We start from the raw sequence: 10,874 nt of genomic DNA, 5'->3' as shown, positions 1-10,874 counted from the left end.
GTAACCTAACCTATACATTAGATATTTTCAATTTTTGATATTTTCAAGTATTATATCCATTCGAAATTTGTTAAAATCTTCATCGTGTTATATATGTAGTGTATATTTTTAGGCACTTAATCACCAGAAATATATGAAAGAAAGTTATGAACTCGAGATTTGGCACGAAAGTACTTGACCGTGTTTTTATGTGTAAATATTATGCAATATTTAATGAATGTGCTTAAAAGAATTCTTATAACAATATAATAAAATAAAATCGTAATTAACATAGCATAAAATATTAATTGCAGTAATCGACAAAAGAATATTATGTATTATTATTTATTACTAAATAATAAATTATGATTTTTAAAAGTTAAAAGTTATATTTTATTATTTTATATTTAGGTGGGTAAACAGTAGTATTGAAACAGATTACAATAAAATACATACCATAGATAAATATAACAGTCAGGGTCGGATCTAGGGGGAGGGGTCGAACCGGGGAACTTTCCGCGGAAATCTTGGTCGTGGTTGCCATATTAAACAACAGTGGCATAATAGAGAGGGGCTGAATTATGAGAAGGCGCTAGTTTTATACTTTGCCCCGAATAAAAAATATGCTAGATCCGGCTGTTGATAACAGTTATATTTTTGTGTTACGAAAACGGAAAACATAATAATATAATATTTGTACTAAAAAATGTTGATAAGAATTTCGATAAGAATTGACAAAATCCTACGAAATCTTTCTTTGCCTATAACTATGTTATAGGTATGACGTTTATATATAAAAAAACTAATAGTTATATTTTGATATAGAATATAGACCTATAAAACAATAAGATTACTATTACTATATGTACCATTCCTAGACCAATTGTGGAAACTTACTAAGTATCGTAATGCTAATCGTAAGTTGGTGATTCAACATCAACCCCCCCACATTGTAACAAACGATTTTAATGAGAGAGGTTAGCTTGGCTAAGTTGACGTGGTTGATTTTCAGTTAGTTCCTGATGAAAAATTTAAATTAATATTAAATTATTAGGACCATAACATTAAATTTGTTTGTTTACATTAAATTAAACGTGCTACTGAAGTAACACATCTGAAATTACTCTCATTTGATGAAAAAAAATTACATAATATAACATTTAGTATCCATTTCGTGAAAAGACATCCACTTTACAAAATTGTTAATTATTATACTAAATGGAAAAAAACAGTTTCCATTTCAAGAACTGAAAACTTTTCATGAAATGGAAAATTTCATCAAGTGGATGTGACATATATATATATATAGTAATAGTAATCGTATTGTTTTATAGGTCTATATTCTATAATCTGTATTATATATAATATATATATATCAAAGTATTACTATTAGTTTTTTTTTATATCATTACCTTGTTATTGTTATTATTATTTTCATTATTATTATGTTGTGTAAAACATATATTTATTAACCAGCCAACCACGACGAGTACAGTACACCTCTAGGGTTTTTGTTTCAAGCGCCAAGACTATATATATGTACCTGCTAACAGTATTATATGTTAGGTCCGTATATATTGAATAGTGGGGCTTTGGTGGTGCAGCGGTCCTCGTGGCCGTCTAGCGCGATGTGCGCACACCGTCTGAGCGTTAGTCTTCTCATACATATTTTCCGGTTTAGACGCGCGTGTATATCTCTGCGTGTTAATATTATTATTACATTTAACATTTACCGTACTTGTGACAAAAACAATAATAATTATGAATTAAAAATGATAATGATAATATGATCACCGTGAATAAAAATCTGTCAGACAATAGTGCGTGATCGGTTTCGTTGTATAAATATTCTAACGAGAACACGGATAGCTCAATATTTCAACGTAAGTTCAAAAAATTTCATCATATTTAATAAATTATTTTTTACATCGATTACGCACATCTCAATGATTTCGAGGAGTGTGATTAAAAATAAAATGCTTGTACATTTTGTGATGACCAGTTACACTCTATTGGAGACTAAAAGACTTAAACGATAGATATCAACATGTATCATGTATGAGTCAAGTATAGTGATATTACAATAAGTGGTCGGTCTGGGTACTGGAAACGATAACTATTGAAATACTTAATGTGAATTATAAAGAAATTACTATGGTTGTTATCAGATCAATATTTTTGAATGAATCGAAAAATATTCGGTAAATCTATAAGACTACAACTATATAATGAATTATAATCTACTCAGGCTGCGAATTGTTTTATACATTTTAAAAATAAAACAAATTAAATATGAAACACTGTGATCCAGGTGTTGTAAAATAAGTACAAGATAATTGATGAATAATTTTACAGTTACTTACATTTAGGTATAACTTGCAGCATTTAGTAACTATAAGCCTTAAAACTTAAGTCATAATGCATTATAATTATCAGGCACAAAATTATTATGTTGAGTTTTAGAAAATAATACAAATAAAAATGAATTGTAAAGTAATAACTTCGTAACAATATTATTTCTAGCATTTTTAGACGTGTAGACTATAGATAGGTATGTATTTCTAATTTTCTATGTAATTAAAGTACTACAGATGATAATTATTGCTTATAATATATGAATTAAATTATTAAATATTTTAGGAGAGATAGGGGACAGCGTTTATAAAGGATGTATGTTCTATGTAGGTTTTATGTAGGTCCTAGGTGTAAGAAAAGAGTTGATATATAGTTGTAAGAGAAAAAAGATTAGTATTTTATTATTTTATTTAAGTGATGATGTGTATCGCAAATTTTTAAATTCATAATTTTTTTTGTGGGCTTTACAATTGCAGTCGGAATCATTGTGTAATGGTAATAATTAATAAAAATATTAACATGCTTAATTCTTAATAGTACCTATAGTACATTACAACACTTGCGTGAAAGTATATAATATTATGTCATGTAAAATTCTAAACTAGAAATTAATACAATTTAAATAAACATGTAAGTACTGTGGTTTATGTATTGAAGTAGGTATTAAATAGGTATATTTATAAACAAAACTATTTAAGTATTAAATCTAAGTTAACTCGTACAACAAGTATAGCAGTGGTAATCGTGGAATTATTTTATTAACATAACATCTTGTTTTCTAATATTTTAAACGAACATGTTTCATGATTGATATGTTTTTTTCTACTGTAATCATTACAAGTTATACGACTGTATTAAATTACATTTTATCAATAATATTTTTAAATTTTACACATAATTTGTTTACAAATATAATATTTAGTTATAATAATAGTTTACTAAATTATAATTAATATTTTTTTTCCTTTATTTGAAATATACAATCTATACCTAAGAGGCACACTGAGTACATGTGGTAAGAGTGAGAATACATATATATATATATTACACATTAATACATCTAAAAGAGGATAACATAAACATATATTAATAATTAATATAATATGATAATGTTCTAATTTATTTATTATTGCAGCAAAATTCATAATCGATAAAATAAATATATATAACACTTACTATTTTATTAAGATATTTATTATTTATATAGTTAATATAGCTTGGAAATCTTAGCAAATAAACGTATCATATTTTGTGGAATATAATAAAAAAGTATTATTTTATATATATTTAAAAATATTTATGGAGAACATTTTAAATAATTATCTGATTTTAATAGATAGATAAAATATTGGGTATTACATCAAATGAATAATAATTAAAGAAGTAGGTTTAATTAAAAGTAGAATTTTCTAATGGTAGATATACACAATGATATATTTTTATTCGGATAATTTTAAAATGTATAGTATATTATTAATGTTATACAACATTATAATAAAGATAATTTCGGAGTTTTTAAATCGAAAATATTTCCGGGTTTCTCAGAAAAATTAATACACCATTTATAAAAAATGCAATAATATTTTTGGCATCCAAATATATGTAATGAAATAGTAAGTAAAATAAACACAAAAGCTTAATCACGATTTTCCATTTAGCTATCATTATTTTACTGTACGACTACCACAATACCATTTAAATAAACTTAAAACAATTCAAATCGTCACAATTTGACGAATATGTAAATATATAGGAGAGAGTGAAAGGTTCTAAACTGGCTGAAATAGAAGAAAAAATAATAATTATTGTATTTATTTTCCTGCGACGGCGACCAAACGTGGGTTTTTTTCTTGTAACAATTTTACGTCGCATGATAATAATACGATATACATTATTATTATATTATAATATTATATGATCACATAATAATATAATTTGGTTTTTCAACACAGCCACCAGCACTACTACATGTACACGGAATGTTAATAATATGTGCCTAATGTCCATGTGATTTTCTTTTGATTGCACTTTTAAAGCATCGTTGTATATACCTTGTATATTGTTCGAAGTGTGCGAATTGAAAATGTTCGCAATTGAAAACCCGAAATAAAACCTCCCAAGGGGTCGCGATAACAACTGACGAGTGTAATTAACATTCTCTCATATTCATAGCCAAACAATAATAATCACACGAAAATTGTCGGATGCAATATAACGCCTTACCTAAACATGTAATTGATTTGAATAGCCGTCATTGATCCGCGCACGTTTCTATATCGTATTGCGCATTTACAGCTTATATATATATATATATATACCTAATATAGAAGGTACTCGGGTACTGCCCGACGGCGGAGCAAGCATCGAAGCATAATAATTAATAAACAGTCTTTTATATGAGTGTGTGTGTGTGTGTGTGTGTGTGTGTGTGTGTGTGTGTATGAAAGAAGTCTTTGTTAATCACGACGATAACTATTGCGATGTGGTGGTCTATTTGTGCCCTGCAGCCGAACACATACTGCCACTATATATAGTATAATATACATAAATGGTATACGGGGTGATTCGCCAAGCATGTGTACCCCTTTTTTTTTCATTATTGCAGTAATTAAAAATCTGATATTTTAAAATGTTTAAATATACTTAAATACTGTATTTTAAAATTATTGAGATTCTTCGTCCTGAATACTTAAAAAATGTCCTATGCCTGCGACCTACGGAGACACAATTTTTTGTTTGTACAAATTAATTGGGTATAACTTAAAATTTTCTCAAATTTATTCATTAAATAATTTACAAAAATGGGTTCTCATTTGAAAAACAGAAGCTTATAAACTCGAAGGACACTCCTTAGATAGTACAAAACATAACAATTATTTAAAAATATGGCATTTAAGTATAAAAATACTAAAAGTTCATATTTAAAGGAAAAACATTTAGGGTGAGCACTGAGCATGTTTATACTATGTTTATTCGCCTAATTTATGTACAAGGATACATGTCGATGATCATAGAAAATGTCCATCAAAAATATCTAAATATCTATAGCAAGTATAGTAGCTGTGGTTTACAGGTGTAGCGTGACTTTGAGCTGCACGACGATGGTTTAAGAATTGGATATTTGATGCATATCGTGATTCATGAGAGTTGTGCTTGTTTAAATTTAACAATATTATTTTAGTAAATATATCCAGCAAAATATATATGTATTTAAATTATATATAATACGCGCATACTATAGTATTAGATGACGAAAATGCGGTTTATCGTCATGCGACAATGGGTAATGTCGATAAACCGTCAACGATGCCTATAGTACCCGCTTGCCTATACCGCGCCGCGCGCGCGTATCCGGTCATTAGATGGAAAAATTGGTTATTGCCTCTAGGAAACATTGGATTCTGGAAATTATGTAAGGTTTAGATGTTACGCCAAACGGGGTCGAATCGACAGAAAATCCTTGAATTTAACGAAACGCGACTACAAGGAAAACGGATAAAATATATGTACGCAAACTATTGCAAAGAGCGAAGTGGAAAAAAATACCTATGCATACTCGAATTTTAATACGTTATGATGACATTCAAATTTTATCTCCTTAGCTTGTATTCCGTATTTACTCGTATGTATAATATCTATATATAATAAAATATTGTGTTACGGATAAAATTTATAATTATCGTATATGCTATAATAATATATAGTAATACATTGAGAATTTCGATTAATCGATCACACGAGGTAGAATTACTACATAAGGTCATATATTTCATTATATAGTGTACCTATATAGTTTATATATATATATATATATATGTATTATTAAAATACCCAAATATAGGTATTTCGGTAATAATAACGATATTATTATTACATATAGATACAAGTATAATAGAAATAAACAATGTTATATATCGAAAATAATGAAATATTTTTATGAACAGTGCATTTTAGAATACACTCAAGATTGATTACCTATACAGCTAAATCACGCGTTTATTATCCCTTTATGTGCGATTAAATATTTTAATTTAGAAATAATTACGTAAATTACATTTTATTAAGATTTTTATTTGTATAAAATGTATAGTTATATTTGTTAAATAATTGAAGATATCAAGTATAATAGTACAGCTTATTAGGATATTATATTATATAGATTATAAAATTAAATATTTTATACTTTATTACTGTAAAAACACCCTTTATAGTTTATATGGCAATATTGAAAACTTGCTTGGATAGTTGTAAAAGTTGCTTTTTTCATTAAAAAACCTATCACTTTAATAGTTTAATGTGCTTATAATTTTTTTTCATAACGATTTGGAAAATCAAAGTCACAGAACTGCTTTCCATAACATTTTTTTCAACCTAGCCAATTACGACACGTTAGTCACACGTTAATGGTAGTCCTAGTTACACAACACGAGATTATAATAGTCGGCAGCAGTCCGAATGCGTCTGTCTCCGTCCGTCATATCGAGAAGACGCACACAAAGAACACGTTCGCTGGAAATAATGATATCAACGATTTACATAATACACAGCACGTGCGCATAATATCTACCAGTTACTACCTACTATAAAAAAATAAAAGAAAAAAGCCCATACGCTTAATATTAGTGTCGTCGACCACGGTGAGTATGGTGCTCGGGGACAATAGACGGAAATTAATCGAAAATTAACACGTAATAACAAGAAGAAGACCCAAATAGTGTCGTAACAATAATTGGCCTTGACTCTTTCCAATTAATACATCACAATATGACCATTAGTCGTCAAGCAACGAGACGTGTGGTTCGTCTTCTTCATTGTCTTTATTTTAATTGCGGCCGACGTAAAGTATATGTTATATTATTAACCACGTGTAACCGCAAAAACCTATAGAAGGTTTATACATTATACCTAATATGTGTACCTTACCATATAATATATAGCCTGGAAAACGATATAGTAACACAATTATGTATACCTGTGTACCATGGCTGTGTATGTACAAAAAAATAAATAACAAATCTTATTGATAATATTTGACAGGGTTTAACTTTAATCATTTATACATTTTAAATGAGAATAATTCACGTGCGCGAGCGCAGGAGAAGACGATTTGAATTTTAATTGAAAATACCACAAATATCTACATACACCAATACAAAAATTGTTTCTTTACGCTTCGTCAGTTTTATATTATATTGATAATTGCGCATGTATCATGACAGCTCATGGTTATTGGTTAAAGAATCTGTGACATCCCGATCACGAGAATTGAGAATAACCTACGTATACTGAACGTATATTGAACCCAATATGCGATTTTCACAAAGAAATATCAAATGCGCATATCGTAGAGCCAGTTTTAGTTTCGAGTTTTAAACGTTAATTTAAAATGCTTGTGTGTTTGTGTAACAATTTGAAATTCTAATACGCGAGTGCAATACAACAATATTGTAAGATTTTCATTAATTTTATTCGATGAAAAAATGTACTTGGACGGCAGCGTTGTTAGCAGTATCAAAAAATTAAGTAAAAATTTTCTTAATGACGTATGCTGAAACATAATAATAAAATAAATTATTGTGTACTTATATACATTGACAAAAGTATAATAAACGAGCGTTCACTATAATTCACTTAGTACCTCTGGGCTCCTCTTACACTGTAAATTCGCAACACTGTGTATAAGTAAAACGTTACAAATAATATTAACAAACACCGAACGTTGGGTTGATTGTGATTTAAGAAAAATTTCTGTGGGCGCCTACAGATAATAATACTCGTAGACGAGAAAATTCGGAAGGCTTTTGTGATCGAATCGGTTTCGATGTAAGATGATATATGAATATGATATAATAAGGCGTAAGCGACACTCTAATAGAGCAAAAAGTAATGAATAAATACCTCTCTATAATATATTAATATATTTAATAATATATACGCATTTATTCCATTTCTAGATTCTTGTTACTATTGTAGTATATACGTAGATATACATATTGCGTTTTCATGTTATAATTGCATGTCGTTTATAATAATACTATAATACACAGGTACACCATGCATGTGTATCAAAATTCACGAATAACTTCGATTTCTACACGGAATTATTTAAAGTATGATATTGTGTACTATTATTATGTGGCGATTTATTGCGTTTCGTTTCGTTTTGTTTTTCATTATTGAGTTATTTTTCCATCGCGCCGCAAGGTCCAAAATGATATTAATAATAATGAGCAGTATATACTGTATAATCAACCGTCATCAGACTTTGTTGCCTCGAGATATTATATAGACACTACAGCATTGCAGACTACTTTCGATTGTTATAATATTATTGTGTACCTATATATATATCAACGTGTGCGGTTTTCTGTGTACGCGCGATTCCGGCTGTTAATTATTTTAACTTTTTTCTTCTTTCACACAAAACCAAATACGCGGTGGGATGACAGCGGTTTATATTGTATACCTATTACCTACATTTTTCAGGCATATCGCATACAGTGATTGATATAATTAATGTGTATTATACTATTGTAGTACATACAGATATTTGATAATTCGTTGTCCTATTGTACTTGTGTTCCAAAATATCGTTTGTGAATAAATCAGATCGACTATATCAACGAAATAGCTTGCATGAAAACAAATAGTATTAATGTATGCAATAATATCATTTATATCCATAGTAAAATTGTTTTTAAAATGTTTTAATCATTAAGCGCTTACGTATGTATTAATTATACCTACTGCATGTTTTAAATAGTTAAAACAACCTTGTTAAGCAATCTATAATAACAACTATGAAAAAACAAAACGGTTATTTGTAATATTATCACTGTGATTTTGAACAGTTTCAATATTTCATCTAAATATAATATGTTTAACTATATAGGTATAAATTATTTACATTTACCATTTACCTTTTAACTATGTCGTCTATCTCATTAATATTATCATATTTTTATTCTATTATTTTCTATAGTATTATTGCGTATTTGCGTATATTCAAGTGACATGGATACTGAAATAGTGTAATTCGTTTCAGTATTGAAACTATTAATTAGTGTCTCTGATCCGTGTATGTATGTCTATTGTCTATTAAAAAAAAAGGTACCGGTCTTTGTTCTTTTTTATTGTAATTTTTGTTTATTGGTAATACTTAAGTTTTGTAATATGTACAAACAGCATTAATTTATCTTAAATTAGAGTGATAAGACAGCTATTATAATAATTATATGAATAAGTAAACGAAAAATAATATTTATACCATTATATTATAATATATATATATAATCACATGTACATAGGTACGTTTAATTATGTTTAATAACCAATAGAAATGCACAAATACATAGAGGGTTTTTAAAGTAATCATAGTATGGATCGTATAATATTATAGAAGTTAATATATTAATAACTGATGAGTAAATAATCAATGCTGTATACTGACAGTAGTTCTGACTTATAAAATGTGTATTTTATAATTAAATACATAGCCAGTATATACAAATAACATAATTTGAGTACAGACAGTACAGTAATTAATGCAGTTTAATAAAAGATGAAACAAAAATTGTTGAATTGTATTCAGATAAAATATATATTATGCATTGACAATAAATTAAAGTGTCTACGTACTATGTCTACGTCAAAATATAATATAGGTAACTCACGTATGTATGAAGGTAAAAATCGAGAAATATCATTTTGTATATTATCTATTCAATATGAAAATATCGTTGTTATAATAATAAAGTATATAAGTGTTAAATCTTGAGCTGTTAACAATTTTATCTATTTCCACATAATTATTATTCGTATAAAGAGTAACCTGCAGACTGCAGTTGGACTATAATAATAGGTAGGAATTTCTTATAAAAGCATTGAAATTACGGTGAAATATGAATTGATAGAAAGTACTTACGTATATAGGTATAATGGTATAAACTATATATAATATATATATAGGTATATTAGGTAATGTATGTACTATGTTATATATGTATTGAGCTGGGACATATCAAAAAATATTGAGGTGTATAATATTATCATGTTAAATCATTTATTGTAGGTATTGGAGTATTATACGTAGGTGCTATCAAAATAGTTATTGACGCGCATTTTAAATACGTGCGTGTAGTGGATTTAAAAACGCATATAAATTAGAATCGCGTTTCGGGTAAAACAAATGTAGGAAATTTGGCATTTATCGTGTATAATAAGTATATTAAGTAGATGCAAAGTACACTTATTATTATTCGCATACACGGGTAATACCGTCACCCGTCTGGAAAAATAGCACGCCACTGTGGGTACCGTCATAAAAATACAAATCATACAATACACTAATAGTTAACACATAGTTGTAGTTATAGTAGTTATAGTGTAGAAAAAAATCGAGAAATTCATTATACACGGTGTACCAGCTACATACACCGTACAGGCACTGCGCGAAGTTTCGATAATCCCATAGTGAAATCACGACCAGACGTCGTCGTGATTATAATTAAATAATATTCGTATACGTTTATATTATGTGA

The 10,874-nt window shown here is 28.0% G+C and overlaps 1 protein-coding gene across 1 annotated transcript in view; it reads left to right on the top strand.

Moving 5' to 3' along the window:
• Positions 1-1,628: 1,628 nt before the first annotated feature.
• LOC132917845 (mucin-2-like) overlaps positions 1,629-10,874 on the top strand; it is a 39,408-nt gene continuing 30,162 nt past the window's right edge. The window contains exon 1 of the mRNA XM_060978798.1: positions 1,629-1,862. The gene's annotated coding sequence lies outside the window, so the exon portion shown is untranslated. The remainder of the gene's footprint in view (positions 1,863-10,874) is intronic.

The sequence above is a fragment of the Rhopalosiphum padi genome, chromosome 1 (assembly GCF_020882245.1).
Source record: "Rhopalosiphum padi isolate XX-2018 chromosome 1, ASM2088224v1, whole genome shotgun sequence".
Classification (NCBI taxonomy): Eukaryota; Metazoa; Arthropoda; class Insecta; order Hemiptera; family Aphididae; genus Rhopalosiphum; species Rhopalosiphum padi.
Note: the sequence above shows the minus strand (reverse complement) of the source record. Positions and strands in the feature narration are given on the sequence as shown.